Here is an 18305-nt window from a genome sequence, read left to right on the forward strand (position 1 = left end):
AACACACCCTCACCCCCCTCCGCCTCCCCCAACAACTCCCAAACACACCCTCACCCCCTCCCCCTCCTCCCACAACTCCCAAATACACCCTCACTCCCCTCCCCCTCCCCCCACAACTCCCAAACACACCCTCACCCCCCTCACCCTCCCACCACAACAACCCCACACTAGTCCCATAAGGACTACATAGGCCACATGTGTATGCCAGCATTGTCAATGTGCGCTCCCAGGGCCAGGGGGATCCATGTCCTGGCGGCGCAATGTACGCTGTGAGCGATGGAGCGGGCTGGTCTGGGTGGAGGAGCTTTGAGAAGGTGTGTCCTCCTGCTGGATCTGCTATCCGGCCAAGCACCTCGCAGACGCGGTTTGTGGTGGCTGTGATGACCTCGCCCAGTGCCCGCAGTTCATTCCGCCACTCCTCCCTGGCCTGCCGATTGTCTTGCAGGAAGTCATTTATGAGGCCTGTGAGCTGCTGAGCCCGCTCTGCAACAATCGCTGATGTGGTTGATGTGGTTGGCCCGCTGGGAATCGGGCTCACATGTCTTTCTGGTGCTTCACTGAGGGAACTGGCCACAGGACTGGCATGTTCTAGTGTTGCTCATTGCCCCGTGAGCCCAGGTGTTTCACTGTCACCAGAGTCACTATATGATACCTGGGGGTTGGTTAGGCCGTCAGGGGTGTGGACAATCTCGTAAGTGTCCTCCTCAGTTGGATGAGGGGCTGTCGGGAACATCGAGGGGGCACGTAGCTGCAATCTCCCCAGCCACACTGGACTCCTCAGAGTGAGGCGTAGGGCAGGTGTCTGCCGCCAGTGCTGGGTGGGGTAGGGGTGGGGGTTGTGCACCCTCCACAGGCCTTGCTGGAGCCGGTGGTGTGGCTTGAGGTGTCTTACTGCTCGCAGGTAGATGGCGGGCCCTGACTTGGCCCCTGAAGGTGCTGGGCCGGTTGCTTGCCTGGTCCTCGCGGTCATGCTCGCCGCCTGTTGGAGTGGAAGAGAGGGACGGCATGAGTGATGATTTGAGAGTCAGCATTTGGACATGCCTACGATATCACAATCAGATTCTAGTGGGTTTTCGGCATTTGGGTGGTGAACAGCACATTGATCTATGCTTGGATGGTAAATGCATGCATATGGCTGTGTCACTCATGTTGGCCGGGTACTGTGCTGGCTCACATGCATACTGTTTACTTCAACTGCCCTGTGTGCCTCATGGAATGGGCCTCTTCGTGTGGTATGTGCCATATAGGTTACAGCCTTGCACCTGCCACTAGCCTGGGTCTCACTTGTTTCGGCATGATTTAAAGGAGGGGGGGTTTGGCCAACCATGACGTGGCACCTTGCCAAGCCCTTAGCAGTGACTTTCATAACAAATGCATTGGCAGTATTGACTTTGGACACTCACCTCCATCGACGGATGACGTTGCCCTGCACTCCATGTCGCCAACCCCTTCAATGGCTTCTGGGCCTATCATGGCCGCACACGTCTCCTCCCATGGCATCAATTTCATGGGGGAACCTGGCCCTCCTACTGTCTCCAGGGCCTGGCTTCTGTTGGCCGAGAGGATGCTCCGCACCCTCAGCCGCAGGTCGTCCCACCGTTTTCGACAGTCCTTGGCGGTGCGGGGGGTGTTGCCCACGGTGCTCACCTTCTGTGCTACCATGGCCCAGATCTTCTTTTTAAATTACTGCCACCCTCCGCATGTCACTGCTGAAGACGGTGTCTGAATGCTCGTGGAGAGTATTCACCATCATCTGGAGCTCATCCGAGCTGAAGCGCTCCTTCCTGAGGCGGGCGGCTCCCTTTTTTGGTGCTTTTGGCATGATGCTGGTGTTGATGGTCGATGTCTGTAATCAGTAAAAGGCTCCAGGTCCTGTGTGGTGAGGATGGCAATGGATTGTGTTTTTAAAGATGGCCGCCGTGCTCCTTCCAGTTCCTGTGCGATGACGGTATTTACGGTCACCGCTAATGCCGCTTTACTCTATGGCGGTAGTGTTATGTACGGTGCGCTTCATGCCGGTAAGGGCTTTTTGGGGCCCTTTTGCGGCATAGCGCTAGGTACATATCCGGCATGGCGCAAAGCTCGTGCCCGCGAAGTAGTAATAGGCCGCTTTTAGCGGTCTATTGCCAGCTCGGACACGCTATTTGCACCATGCCGGTAATGACCGGGACTTACCTCCAAACTCGGAATGAGGCCCACTGACTCTAGCACAGTTATCAGTGAACAAGGTGCAGTAAGAGAATTGCAAGTGCCTGAAAGAATGGGACATGAGTGCAAAGTTACTGACATGGATAGAGAATGAAGCTGGACTGATGCCATAAATTCCCCTGAAGACACCAGCCCTGTGCTATGAGAACAATGGTGATGTTGAAGTTGGTGAGAACGTAGGATGTAAAACAATTGAACAACTCGCAGCAATGAGAGCAGGAACCGAAGTGCTGAAGGAATCACTACTGGGCGTGTGGATCAAAGGCGTGCAAGAAGCTGCCACCTGAGTGGGGAGGAGTATGTTCATTGGTACACATAAACATACCTTCGTTGGTTGTACCCAAGAAGGATGTGAAGCTCGATGACTTCCCAAATATGAAAAACAACAAAAGAAGGAAAAGATCGGTCAAGGTGGCATCAAAAGCCCAGACAGAGAAGGTGGAGAAGCAGGCCAGATTCAGCAGAGTGAAAAGAGGGGGAACTTACTTTTCAGAGGCATCAGACAAGATCCCAATGGAACACAGACTGTTTAGCAGAACACAAATCTTCTTTACATCAATAATACCAGGAACACAGATGTACACAAATGCCAAGTGGTTACAGATCACTCGTTGGAAGCTGATGGTAGCGATTAACTCCACAGTGAATGGGTTCAACGCCATTAAAGAAAAGCTCAGAGCAATAACGTTGGTGGCAGTCCAGAATAGGTATTGTCTGGATCTCCTCACAGCCATGGAAGGAGGAATTTGCGCAAAGATAGGGAGTTCATGTTTCACATTTATACCAACTAACGACAAAGATAATAGAACTCTCTCATATGCAGTAGCACATTAGCCACAAATGCATGCGAAAATGGAAGATGAAGCACGAGGGACAGGGAAGGACAAGAGCTGGTTAGCGTATATATGGTCATGGATGCCATCATGGCTGTCAGACAGACTGAAGGTGATAGCAGGGGCACTCGTGCTGGGAGAAGCATCAGTGTGTGGGATAAAGATATGCATGGCAAGGTGCAAGAAAACAGCAGAAGAGGCTACTGCAATGCAGATCCTGATGGATGTGAACCTAGGAGGAACAAAAGATGAGATAATTGCAGAACAAGACAAGCTGAGCACGAAGATTGCACAGTGTGAACTATTTCCAGCAGGGACCATAAAGCTGGACAGTACACATGATCCAAAGTTCTATGAAGGGAAATGGGTTTGGTGCAACCCCGAAGGAGTATGCTGCTATATGCATTGGTCATTTGATGACCACACAAACTATTATGGACACCTTGGAGGAATATCGAAGATATGGCAGCCCAGAGCATAAGCACTGTCATATAAGGATGTGGTCGACCAGAGGGGGGACTGAAGAGTGGTGGGGAAATTCACCCCTCCTATAAGATATATGACACGGAAGAAGGCCAGGAGGCACTGTGAACGGCCATACTATTTCGGACCAATTCCTAGTGCTCCAATGATTGATAAGTATGTCGAGAGGTACTCACTCAGCCAGCCCTACAGGCCAGGTGCGGTAAAAATCTTCCACAGAGTGGACGAAGAGCCTCAGGCTGCAACTAGAGAGTCTTCAATTGACAGTATTGACTAAAGCACTGAAAAGCCAAAGCCAGTGATGTCATTAGAGACACCACAACTAAGCAGTGTTAGGAAGCACATGTGCCACCCGCACATTGGGACACAAGCACACACTTTAATACATGAAGAACACAAGTGTACAGTTCTATAGTTAGAGGACTGATACATATACATACTGTCATTACTTTTATTATTTTGTCATTAGCTTAAAGCAGCAATGGAAAAACCGCAAGAAGGAAGAGATCCTGACTAAAGCTTGCAGATGCTTACACGCAAAAAAACCTTATGGAACTGCAGGAGCACCTATGGTACCTGACAGAGCCAAGTGTGACTAGCTGTCATGATGCCCGCTCCCGGGGAGCCGGTTCAAGCCCGGCGTCCCCGAAAGCGGACATCCAGTCCCCAAGGAAGGACCCAGCAACCCCATATAGGGGCCCTTTGGACAGTGTCCTGGCGCCTATGGCGCCAGGCTCATAAAAGACATCAGTCCTGGCGCCATAGGCGCCAGACTCATTATGGGAATGCTTGGGTGCACTTACCTGATGCAGACCATGCTGCAGGATCCCGGCCTCCTTGAGGCCTGAAAGGAACTACTTTACCTGTGGGACTAATTTACCATCCGGGCGTGGTGGGGGAAGGATACATACCTGATTGGAGGAAGGATACATACCTGGAACTTCTTCCAAGGCTATTTAAACCCCACCCGAACAGCCACACGTGCTTCGCGTTGTTCTGCATCTAGCAGCTGGATGCTCACCGTGTCTGCTCCTGCATCCTGACTTCTGCCACGCCTGCCAGCATCCTGGATCACCTGCAAAGGAAGAGAAGAAGAGAACAGAAGAAGGAAAAGTCCTTACCTGCTAAATCCGCATCCCGGAGACATCTCGCCGACAATCCTGAAAAGGAAGACTTTAATTTAAAAGCTCATCGCGTCGATCGCTGCAGCGCCGCATTCCACTCACCTTTACAGGGCGCCTCCATGTTCAGCAGCGATCATCCGGATTCGCAGTCACGCCCCAGCGCCTAGGGAGAAAAAGACCAGAACAAAAGGTGAGAGAGAGAAGGGAATAAGGAAAGCTAAATCTCCATGTTAAGACTTACCTGTTGATTAATTCCCTCTTCATTTCGGGTCCGCGCCGCATCCTGGCATTTCCGGACCCCGGCCCCTAAGGGGAAAAAGAGACATCAGCGTTAATGAGCGAATGAAAAGACATTACCAAAAAACGCTCATTAAAGACTTACCTGATTTCTACAAGGATTTCACTTCTCATCTCGGGTCGGTGCCTGTTCCCCGGCATTCCGTACCCCGGCCCCTATGGGGAAAAAGACACTAGCATTAGTACATTAATGCATGGACACAAGGGGAATCTCTTATCAAAAAACTTACCTGGAAGCCAAGCAAGTTTGGTTCTCACCAATCCGAAAATCCAGTGAAGTAACTGGATACCAACGCGCCCCTGCATCAGAAGCAGGATGGAGAGCTCGTCCTTCCAGACCCTAAGGTGAGAAGCTACGAGAAATCACAGAAGGGTTTCAAGGAGGGTGAGAGGGGAAAGTGGGAGGCCGATTGCATTACCCCGCAGACAGTTAATCCCCTATTTTCCCCTACAGAAGGATACTTCTGCGAGCCAGACAAGCCAGATTTGGGGGCCCGGTCCAGTCCGTCTTCCGAACCCTGCGCATCACCTTAGAAGAGGTCACAGCAGCGCGAACCAGGCCAGCGCCTCCGTGGGAGTCAGGTGAGCGTAACAGAGATTGCCCGGCAAAACAGCCCCGAAAGGCGGTAGGAGCCGCTGATAAAAACCATGAAGACTATGTTTCGGGAAACGACTCCGCCCGACAAGTGTAGGGGTCCGCTTGCCGAGCTTGAAAACTAACTCTCAGACCTCGCATTTCATTGTGCCAATGGTTCTCGTAGATCCAGAACAGCCTAAGCGGTTGCATGCAATAAAGGCATACATCGATAGTGGGGCTATTGGAAACTATGTGGATCGTGAATTGGTCTCTAGGATTAACCTCCCTCTCCGTCCTAAAACCAGCAAAGATGTCATCACCACAGTCGATGGAACTGAAATTGCCTCTGGACCGGTAACACATTCCACTACTGAGGTGACTCTTATTTGTCCCGACGGCCATCGGGTGGGTGTTGTGTTTGATGTAATCAAGGCTCCACAGTTTCAGGTTATTCTTGGAATCCCTTGGTTAGAGACACATAATCCTCGAATTGATTGGCGAGCTAAGAGAATAACCTTCCCGGATTGTACACAAACCTGCTACCCAGAAAACCTGAAGATTAATCTAGCATCTGTAACCTCTGCCTCCATGAAACTACCTCCGGAATACCAAGACTTTCAGGACGTCTTCCAAAAGGAACAGGCCAACACGTTACCTCCTCACAGATCGTACAATTGCCAAATCGATCTGGTGCCCGGTGCACAACCCCCTTGTAGCAGGATTTATGCCCTTACCGAACCTGAGAATCTGCATTTGAGACAATATTTGGATCAATACCTAGCTAATGGTTTTATTCGCCCGTCAAAGTCCCCGGCATCCTCGGCTTTGTTCTTCGTGCCCAAAAAAGAAGGCGACCTTAGAACTTGTATCGATTACCGCGCATTGAACCAGATAACGGTTAAAAACCGTTATCCTCTGCCTCTGATCCCTGAACTCCTTGACCAGGTGAAGGACGCTTGCATATACACCAAGTTAGATCTCCGGGGGGCTTATCATCTGGTACGAGTTAAAGAAGGCGACAAATGGAAAACTGCCTTCCGTACTAAATACGGAATATTCGAGTACCAGGTGATGCCTTTCGGATTGTGTAACGCGCCGGCTGCCTTCCAATACTTCATGAATGATGTCCTTCGGGAACTCATCGATGTTTGTGTTGTCGTATATATCGATGACATTCTGGTGTACTCCTCTTCGGAATCTGATCACAGAAAACACGTCAGGGCAGTACTTGAAAAACTGCGCCAACACAAACTATTTGCTAAATTGGAGAAATGTGTTTTCCATACCACAGAAGTCGAGTTTCTAGGCTTCATCCTGACACCCAAAGGCGTCCGAATGGACTCAAGAAAAGTGGATGCCATCCTCAAATGGCTTTCACCTAGCTCTGTAAAAGGGGTTCAAACCATGCTCGGCTTTGCCAATTTCTATCGCAGGTTTATCCCGGAATTTTCACGCGTGGTACAACCCATTACTTCACTCTTGAGGAAAAATAAACGTTTTGAATGGTCTGAAGAAGCCGAGCAGGCCATTCAGGATTTAAAAGCTAAGTTTACCTCCGCACCTATATTGAAACACCCACGTCCAGATCTCCCTTATGTCGTCGAGACTGACACATCCAGCCTAGCCATGGGAGCTGTCCTGTCCCAAAGAGATCCCGAAACCAACCAACTGCATCCCGTAGCATTTTGGTCCAGAAAATTCTCGGCACCCGACGTTAATTATGCAATCACGGACAAAGAACTGTTAGCCATTAAGTCCGCTTTTAAAGCCTGGCGGCATTATCTGCTTGGCGCTCGACATACCATCACAGTGATCACTGATCACCGGAATTTACAGTATTTGAAAACCGCCAAGGCTCAGTCATCACGGCAGCTCCGATGGGCTTTGTTTTTCGCTGAATTTGATTTCGTGATTACCTATCGACCTGGCTGCAAGAATGGCAAAGCAGACGCCTTATCCCGAATTGGAATGGGAGAATCTGATACAAACTCAGAACCAGTACCAATAATTCCCGAACAGAGGATTCTAGGCATGACTTTGTTACAGACGCTTGAAGACATTCAAGCCAGAGTGAAACAACTCCTGGACCCTACAACCTTACAGGAATGGATACAAAAGGGATCAGACTTTACCATAGATAATGGTTTACCTTATTTCCAAGGACGCTTATTCCTGCCACATAAGGAATTACACGAACTAGTTATTTCCGGTTATCATGATACATTAATAGAGGGACACCCCGGTATTGCCAAGACAGAGGAAAAGGTTAAACGACAATTTTGGTGGCCCTCTTGGCGAAAAGATGTTAAATCTTTTGTGATGTCCTGTGGTGTTTGCGCCCAAAATAAAATTAAAAAGAAAAGACCAGCCGGTCTCCTTCAACCTCTAGACATACCACCAGCACCCTGGCACACCCTATCAATGGATTTTATTACGGACCTGCCTCCTTGTTCGGGGTACCATTCTATTCTGGTAATTGTGGATTTGTTTTCCAAAATGGCCCACTTTTTTCCTTTGAAAGGTTTACCTTCAGCTTCTGTCCTAGCCAAAGAATTCCTCGAAAATATTGTTCGGCTACATGGATTCCCATCTATAGTAATCTCTGACCGGGGAAGCCAATTCATTTCCCACTTCTGGCGCAAATGTTGTCAAATGGCGCAGATCGACGTAAGATTATCGACCAGTCACCACCCTCAGACCAATGGTCAGACCGAGAGGACAAATCAGACCCTTGAACAGTACTTACGGTGTATGTTACAGCAATCTGAAAGCAACTGGAAAGACATTCTTTGGATAGCCGAATACGCATATAATAATTCGGTACACTCTGGAACTGGCCAAAGTCCTTTTTATACTTTGTTTGGGCATCACCCTCGAACCTCAAACCTTGACTCACCTCAGAACGCCGGAATGCCTGCAGTAGAACATCTGCATTCTACAATTACCCAAGCCTTCAAAGAGGCAACTACGCATTTACAACAAGCCAAGAGAAAATACAAGGAGAATGCTGATCTACATCGGAGTGAAGCACCTCCGTATCAGATTGGGGATCAAGTGTGGTTAGCTACCAGACATTTATCACTCAAATGGCCTCGAACTTTTAACCCAAAATATCTGGGACCTTATTCTATTACGGCAAAAATTAACCCAGTGGCTGTTAAACTTGATTTACCAGCTAGTATGCAAATTCACCCTGTTTTTCATGTGTCACTTCTGAAACCAGTGGTACCCGGAACCCGATTACTCAAACCTCCAGACCCTATTCTAATAGATGGGGAGCCCGAATTCGAAGTGAAGAACATTTTAGACTCAAAAATGTTTAGGTCAAAACTGTTCTACCTAATTGATTGGAAGGGGTACGGACCTCAGGAGAGGTCGTGGGAACCCAGCGACCATGTGCATGCACCTCGATTAGTCGGGAAATTCCACCGACTCTTCCCAGACAAACCAAAACCCCCGGAGGGAACAACCTTGGGAGGGGCCTTGGGGGGGAGTGCTGTCATGATGCCTGCTCCCAGGGAGCCGGTTCAAGCCCGGCGTCCCCGAAAGCGGACATCCAGTCCCCAAGGAAGGACCCAGCAACCCCATATAGGGGCCCTTTGGACAGTGTCCTGGTGCCTATGGCGCCAGGCTCATAAAAGACATCAGTCCTGGCGCCATAGGCGCCAGGCTCATTATGGGAATGCTTGGGTGCACTTACCTGATGCAGACCATGCTGCAGGATCCCGGCCTCCTTGAGGCCTGAAAGGAACTACTTTACCTGTGGGACTAATTTACCATCCAGGCGTGGTCAGGGAAGGATACATACCTGATTGGAGGAAGGATACATACCTGGAACTTCTTCCAAGGCTATTTAAACCCCACCCGAACAGCCACACGTGCTTCGCGTTGTTCTGCATCTAGCAGCTGGATGCTCACCGTGTCTGCTCCTGCATCCTGACTTCTGCCACGCCTGCCAGCATCCTGGAACACCTGCAAAGGAAGAGAAGAAGAGAACAGAAGAAGGAAAAGTCCTTACCTGCTAAATCCGCATCCCGGAGACATCCCGCCGACAATCCTGAAAAGGAAGACTTTAATTTAAAAGCTCATCGCGTCGATCGCTGCAGCGCCGCATTCCACTCACCTTTACAGGGCGCCTCCATGTTCAGCAGCGATCATCCGGATTCGCAGTCACGCCCCAGCGCCTAGGTAGAAAAAGACCAGAACAAAAGGTGAGAGAGAGAAGGGAATAAGGAAAGTTAATCTCCATGTTAAGACTTACCTGTTGATTCATAACCTCTTCATTTCGGGTCCGCGCCGCATCCTGCCATTTCCGGACCCCGGCCGCTAAGGGGAAAAAGAGACATCAGCGTTAATAAGCGAATGAAAAGACATTACCAAAAAACGCTCATTAAAGACTTACCTGATTTCTACAAGGATTTCACTTCTCATCTCGAGTCGGTGCCTGTTCCCCGGCATTCCGTACCCCGGCCCCTATGGGGAAAAAGACACTAGCATTAGTACATTAATGCATGGACACAAGGGGAAACACTTATCAAAAAACTTACCTGGAAGCCAAGCAAGTTTGGTTCTCACCAATCCGAAAATCCAGTGAAGTAACTGGATACCAACGCGCCCCTGCATCAGAAGCAGGATGGAGAGCTCGTCCTTCCAGACCCTAAGGTGAGACGCTACGAGAAATCACAGAAGGGTTTCAAGGAGGGTGAGAGGGGAAAGTGGAAGGCCGATTGCATTACCCCGCAGACAGTTAATCCCCTATTTTCGCCTACAGAAGGATACTTCTGCGAGCCAGATTTGGGGGCCCGGTCCAGTCCGTCTTCCGAACCCTGCGCATCACCTTAGAAGAGGTCACAGCAGCGCGAACCAGGCCAGCGCCTCCGTGAGAGTCAGGTGAGCGTAACACTAACATATGGAGAATATAGAATAGCATGGACACTGTATGAACCGCATAATGGTTTAGGAAAATTCCGCAGCAAGAGCTGAGTTGAATTCAGGCTGGACAAGAGCAAACGTGTGAGACGGGATCCGCTGCCAAGGTGACATTCCATTCTTGAACGACAGTAACACCAGCTGCAATAATTTAGAGCTGCAGAAATCCAAATCCTGGTCTCCGAACACATGACCCGGTAGACAATGGACAGAAACCAGCGCTGGGAAAGGGAGTTGATCCCATGCCACCAGACAGATGCTTGCAACAAAGATGTTACAATGTGAGACGAGTGTTGCTTGAGATGAACGAGCACTCTCATAATCTAAGGTGGTCCACACAAGTTACAATGCAGACACATAGTCGTTCTTATTACCTTGAGAAGGTGCACCAAGAGCTGAGAACCTTTGCGGATCCCAGGCCTGGGGTGGTCAGCTCTAGCCAATCACAGTTCAGGTTCTTAGGGGTGGGTAGCAACAGGCATGAACCAATGTTAAGACCCTCACACTGCAACATTGTTAGAAATAGAAATTTGGAGATGGACCAGGCCAGCCACCTGACATGCAAGAGCCAGTAGATGAACATGTATAGTGTCCACTATAGGTGGACTACTACTCAGTACCCAATCCAGTGGTTCAATAGGTATTCTGGAGAGGGGTCCAGGTTGTGACATCACTATGATGCAACTTCAGGAAAATACTGGCCTGCAAGCCGGGAGATGTTGAGTGGACCTTGGATTTCTTCTTTCCTTGTACTGATCCCTGTTGGTTTTGCTGTAATAAAACGCAGTTTTAACTTGCTGTCTGGCTAGGTCTACATTCCTTTTGAGGGAAGGTGTTGGGCCTTCCAAGACTCAAGACTCTGAGAACTCCTAGTGGTCCTCCAGTCTACATGGGAGTTTGTCCCAACAACCTCATCAGGAGACATGGCTTCACCGGCTACAACTATGCATATGACACCCAAATCATCTACAAAGTCAAAGATATACAAGAGAAGAACACAACGCTAACAGACTGTCTCAAAGAACTCAACAAATGGATAAACACAAACAGCCTCAAAGTCAACCCGGGAAAAACGGAAATCAGGATTACATCCAAAAATCAAAGAAGCAACCAATAAACCCCATGGCCCCACAGAACTAGGAACAGCGCCCACACCATCTACAATTGTCAAAAACCTAGGAATCCTATGGGACAACGGGTTAACCCTAGAACCACACGTAAACGTCATAATCAAGAAATGCTTCTTCCAACTGCACACGATAAAAAAAAAAGATTCTACGATTCCTCTCCTTAATGCACAAAACACTGGCCATCATCTCCCTCATCATGTCCAGGATAGACTACGCCACCAGCCTATACATCTCAATGCCGGATTATCTGCTGAAGAAGCTGCAACGTATACAGAATGCAGTTGTCAGACTTATCCTCCAACTCTCCTCAAGGGACCACATCACTCCAGTGCTAGAGATGCTATATTAGCTGCCAGTCAGAAAACGAACTGCGTTCAAAACAATGTGCATACCACACAGAGCAATCCAACGGCCAAGGAGCAGAATTCATACAAAAGAAAATCACCATTTACCAACCGACCAGAAAACTCAGATCCAGCGAAGATATCCACCTGGAACCTAAACCATACATGAGGAAAAAACCTGGTCAGCATTCTCTTGCCTAGCTGCTAAACTCTGTAACTCCATCCCGAGAGAAATATGAACAATGAAGGACCATCTAAAATTCAGAAACCTGGCACTTCAACTCCGAACTGGACAAAAATGAATGAGCAACACCCACACCCCATGGAATGAACACACAAATGGCAAGACAAGACCATGACGAAGTGCAGGGAAGTAGAGAGGCCTCCGAATCGGAGGGAGACCCAGGTGCTCTTGTTCCCATAGAGGGTCCTAGTGGAAACAAAGGAGAGAGAAAGGACTGACCTAAGTTTATCCACAAAGGTCATTAGAATTAAAGGGGAAACAGTGGCGACCAAACAGATATACCATGGGCCCAGGGAGCTCAAGGGCATAGGAAAGAGGTCACCCCACCCTCAAGGGGCCCATGGAAGCGATAGAGGATATGCCAGGGGACAAAGCAATGTAGATATCCATTAGTCTGAACATGGGGGCCAGGGAGGTGGAGGAGGTATCACCAATAAATAGCCCTGCTAACAACCCACAACTCAGTACAGAAAATAGGCGGGAGACCCCTAGCACACCTCAATGCATGACACTGGCAGAGATATGATACAGTATCACCACTAACCAACCCCACTAAACTCATCCCTTTGCTTTCACCTCTCAAACTCTAAACTAAACACAACCATACATCTACAGCACAACAAACCGCACGCACTTCACTACACTGCAACAACAAAATTAACCACACATAGCCTTGCACAACATCACATGAAAACTACCGACCGAAAATTCATACCTACATTCAGTGAATGGTGTAAACGGAAGTGAAGCTGCCAACAGCACATCACAGCTCTCTTGCACCTTTTTCCTGCTCAGTACCACTAACTAATACCCCCACACCATACCTTCTTGCATTTCAGATCTTCCGGAGCGCCAGGGGACCACTCAGGTGGTGATAGTGCACAGTATAAATAACCTTTAACATAACATAGGAAGAAATGGCATATGAGGAGGGACCCACAGCTTTTAAGTGTTGTTTGGTTATATGCCCACCAATTGACTGCCCATACCAAAGCATTCTTCTGAAAGTTAATGACTTAATTGGAGTTGTAAACCTGCTACTCTTAACGAGGTCTGCCTTCGGCCACATGATTTATAAGGTCTATGCATGTCCTTCGCTGAAGTCCTGCTAAAACAAGCATTGACAAAGCCAATCATTTTGACTTGTTTATAAGTATTAGGCATTTGCCAGGCACTGCCATTAGACAGCCAGGTAATCTCACTATTTTCCACCTGCTACCATCAATGGCCAGTTAATAGCACTACGGCAGAGCGTGGCAATTGACTTTTATTTATTTATTTAATACATTTTTTGCATTTATAAAGCACACAACAGCCCCTGGGCATCATGGCGCTGTTACAGAAGGCTTACTTAGTTGCTTAAGTGCTTGAAAAAAGATACATGTTGCCTAACCCCATGTTGCAGGGAGGCGGCATACTTAGATATATAAGTGCTTACAAAAAACATACATGTTGCCTAACCCCATGTTGCAAGGACCATCAGACCCTTCTATATAGAAGCGTCTGGTAGTCAAAGGCAGCAGAGACATCTGGAAGGACAATACTTTTCGCACATCCCCCAGTGCTGAGGCTTCACCCATCTGAATGCTTTCTAGCACCAGGTGACTACTAATTTAGTGCAAGTGACATCTTGGTACTAAATTAGTTTGACGGCTCCTCGCAGTAGCGGACCAGGGTCTATGACTACTGATTTAATAGCAGAACCTTTAGGCATTTTCAAAATGTCAAGTGGTCGTTAATTTGCTATAGGCCCTCAAGCAGTACTTGATAGGATGGGTATCTTTCCGCAGAAGGCAGGCTTTCCCATTTTAATATTCCAGAATCGATGAAGCACCAGTGTTTCCGGCAATCATAACCAGCAATTTGTTTACTAAGCTCACTGTGCGATACACAGGGATTTAGTTGCAAATTAAAACCTAGCAGCTGAGGAGTTATGGCTTTCATAGTTCATAAATAGCCACGCATCTCAGTCAGATCCTTTTGCTGTGCTTTCAAAATGGTGAGTGTAGATGAGGTTTCTCAACTGTATGTGTTCTGAGGTGGGAAACAAGATTGCTCTTATGAATGAAAATGTTCCCGCATTTAGTGCACTGATGAGGTTTCTCACCCGTGTGTGTTCTCAGGTGGCTAATAAGAACTACCTTCTCTCTGAACCTGTTCCCACATTCAGTGCACTGATGGGATTTCCCACCTGTATGTGTTCTCAAGTGGGAAACAAGATTGCGCTTATGAATGAAAATGCTCCTGCATTCAGTGCACTGATGAGGTTTCTCACCTGTGTGTCTTCTCAAGTGGCGAATAAGATCTACCTTCTCACTGAACCTTTTCCCACATTCAGTGTACAGATGAGGTTTCTCTCTAGTGTTTGTTCTCAGGTGGGGAATAAGATGGCTCTTACTGATGACCCTTTTACCTAATTCAGTGCACTGATGTGGTTTCTCTCCAGTGTGTGTTCTCAGGTGGGGAATAAGATGACTCTTATTGATGACCATTTTACCTAATTCAGTGCACTGATGAGGTTTCTCACCAGTATGTGTTCTCAGATGATTATCGAGATCTCCCTTGACAGTGAAGCATTTCCCGCATTCACATGCCTACACAAAAGCCCAAACTGTTGGCATTGCCATTGCTTGTTTCCTTTCTTGTGGTCAAGGACTTGGTCTTGATTCTGGATCACAGAATGCTGCCTTTCTGGCTGAAACGTCCAAGTCTGGGGAAAGGAGCAGATTTGTTATACATATAATGCGAATGAAGGCAAGCTCCTGTATGCTCACACCAGAAATAAAACAACCTGCTAGGGAAAAAGTCACTGCTTGCAAGGATAACAAGTTTTATTCATACTCAAAACAAGTGCATCAGCAAACAACTCTGCTGCTGCGGAACGGTCTGCCATAATCTGCATGGGCAGAACCTTATATAATTACAAGTCGTAATCTGTGATGTCATTACATACAGTGAAAACCCGCTAGGCTGTTTGGCTAGACCCTATATATAGATGGCCCACTCCATAAAGGAGGCTAGGGCATTGGTCCCAGCCTTCTTGTCCCTCACTGTCCACGTGGGTGCTGCTGGGCTTGTCATCTGTAGAAAAACGGAAACTAATAAGCAATTAGTTGCTTCTAAAAACAATGCTACTCTATCACTATACCGATGCACCTGGCAGACACAGATATGGGCCCAGGGTGAGAGCCGAGGTCATACTAACTTGCATACTTCACTCATTACCAGATGCGCCAGCAACCTCCCAAGGTCTTCCACCCTCGTTTTGGTGTATAATTTCATCCCTCCCTGGCACCTCGCAGCAAAAATCACGTGACCCAAATGTGAAGGCAAGATAGCCTTGCTTTCTGATCTCATTAATCGATCTGGGATCTTACGCTTTTATGGTTGGTGGTCTGAGCCTAGCTGGCACCGTGGTATGTGGGGGTCTTGGGATCAAAGCAAAGGAGGGCTATAATTGTGCTGCAAATGGGGTGTTAGGGCTAGGGGGCCATTATATCTGTATTGTGGGATGGTAACTGCAAAGAGATGCTCTGCCCCCTTCTTGTGGCCTTGCAGATCACATTCTACTGGGCTCACGAAGGTCTGCAGCCTCTAAGACAATGAAAGGCTTGCAACTCCCCGAAGCTCACTTGTGGTATGAATTATGTCTGTGCCAATGATACAAGTCTAATGCTAACATTTTGGGTGTGTTCGCCGCACTTGGGCCGATGTTCCAAAATGGCTGCCAATAACTAAAACAGCGTTTACACTGGCCTCCACTATGTAGCTCCTAATCCATGCATTACACCCCTCGCCCACACCCTCACCACCCACTCTCTCGAAGTGTGATTTATTGTTTGTTTCTCATTCAGAATCTCCTAGGGGGAGGGAAGACCCTCTTTCCTTCCCGACACATATGTGACTTCAAACTTCTCCAATTATCTACACTCTCCTCCTCGAATCGGCACCTTTCCTTTATACTCCTTTCCAAGACATCTAGAAGACGGTTCCGGGCATCTGGCACCACTGAATCTTTTTCAGGGGAACGACTGACCATTTTAAACAAATCTTACTTTGGGTAAAGCTCTTTACAACGGGAGGACATTAGGAGAAATGTTAATGTACTTGTCTGTGTGGGACTCACTGCTTATATTAACATTGATATTGACATCCATAACATGAGGGACCTGCCCATTTGATCCACGCTTATTATTGCTGTCCATGTTGAGGATAGGGTACAAGACAAGAGGGGTGTCTAGAAACATCTATGCAACTATTTACCAAGGATCGCTAAACCCCCTGGTTGCAGTTTCTGAGTCTTTCCCCATCAACCTCTGCTTAAACCTAGACCTTCCATCCAATTGCACCATACACACTGTGTCATTCCTGTAAATCACAGAAACCCTGTTAAGCAAGAGAGCATTGGACATAAAGTCAAACCCACTCCACCCGCCAAATAGAAATGAGTACAGTTTGTTATTACAGGTGAGCGGATTCTCAAAAGAAGCAAAGGAACATCCTTCTGACCGCTATGCCATTTGGAGTCATAGTAAGTGGATGAGGTGCTGGCAGGTGGAACATCCTGGGTGTGCCCATCAGCAAACGCTGCCGTGCCACTTCTCCCCCTCACAGTCACTCCACCACCCCAGCTCTCGAATGTGATTGCAATCAGCAGCTCCATACACCAGCAAAGGGCAAACAGATCCAGGGACTCTGAAGAACCAGAAGCATGGACACAAACAGGCAACAAGCCAAGACACAACACATTGCCTCCAGTGCCCTATAGCATGGGCTAGCACAGGGCCATGCAAGCATCTGCTGCAGTCAATGGGGTTTGGTCTAGTGCAGGGAGGGGGCCCCTCCATTTAAGACCAGACGAGACTGCATTATCCCCCTCATGTTGCCCCCCCACTCCCGGCTAGCTGCGAAGCCTCCTTAAAAGAGACTAAAAGTCATTAGCATCTGCAGAGCCTCTGTAGGGAGTCTGGCTTCAGGCTTTCCAAGTGTATGGAGTATGACAGAATGAGAGGCTAAGGGTAATAGGTACAGCACAGTACATTCACCTTACAGATACAACCCACAACACCTCCTTAAAGGGGTATGTTTCTACACAAAAGGAGGCAGCACCCTATAATGAGAGTCAGGTACTGTATCCCTCTCAAAAATTCCTACTTATCCCTAAACAATGTCCCCCCATACAGGTCAAACCATACCAAAGCTGCCTCCTGTAATTAGTTAACCTCTCTTCTGCCATAGGTGGTCTAGCTGCCCTTTAGCAAACTTATTCTTCTCCTGAGATCTTGCATAGAGGTATCATTATGTTAAATTAACGTGTGCTTATATTCACTACAATCTGCAAAATTTTAAGGAAATGTAGGTCTTATAAATTTTTCCTTTAGTGAAATAACATCATTGCATTAAATTAAGAAACAATCACTTATGCCCCTGTGTTTCCGGTGAATGCTTCACTATGAATAATAAAGAGGGAATTGCACACTTTCTGGGTGATTCCTTGGGGTTTTCTGTCTACCCTGTGATAGAATGCCGGTGAGGGCGTTTTCATAATGCTCCATGCCAAAAAGCATACTACAACAATGTACCTGTGACAGTCTACCAACATCCCCAGCAACTGGCCTCCAGTGGCAACAGTGCAGATGTATAGGTCAGATGTGCATTCCTGAACACAGCTGCTGGAACCCTAAATTCCACCCCAACAGACAGAGGTGGTTTTTAACCCTATGCATCTCTGATTCAAAATATTATAATTGTGAACTCAAGCAGTCTGGTGGCAGTTGAAAAACTAAATACAAGCCATGTCTAGTTTTGACATGGTGGCTGCTGAAATAACAAAACGATACATTGTCTACTTGATAAACAGTGACTAATTCATGGCAGGGCCTGGTGTGCATTAAGCTGAAACCACAACCACCATAGGGGTCCAACCGGAGAAGCCTCCTTCTTTGATCTCCCTGAGAAAGCTTGTCACATCCTAGAGGGAACATGAACACTCCCTGCGGTCCAGATGGGAACTACCACTTTAAAGGCAGCCCTGCCATTACAATGGCCACCGCTCACCAGTGTGCTGATTACTGGCATCATTTTGGTGTAGGCAGACAAAAGAAGCGGTAGAGGAAGCCCAGGAGAGCACTTTAGT

This window comes from Ambystoma mexicanum, chromosome 11 (genome assembly GCF_040938575.1).
Source record: "Ambystoma mexicanum isolate Mex_15411 chromosome 11, UKY_AmexF1_1, whole genome shotgun sequence".
NCBI lineage: Eukaryota > Metazoa > Chordata > Amphibia > Caudata > Ambystomatidae > Ambystoma > Ambystoma mexicanum.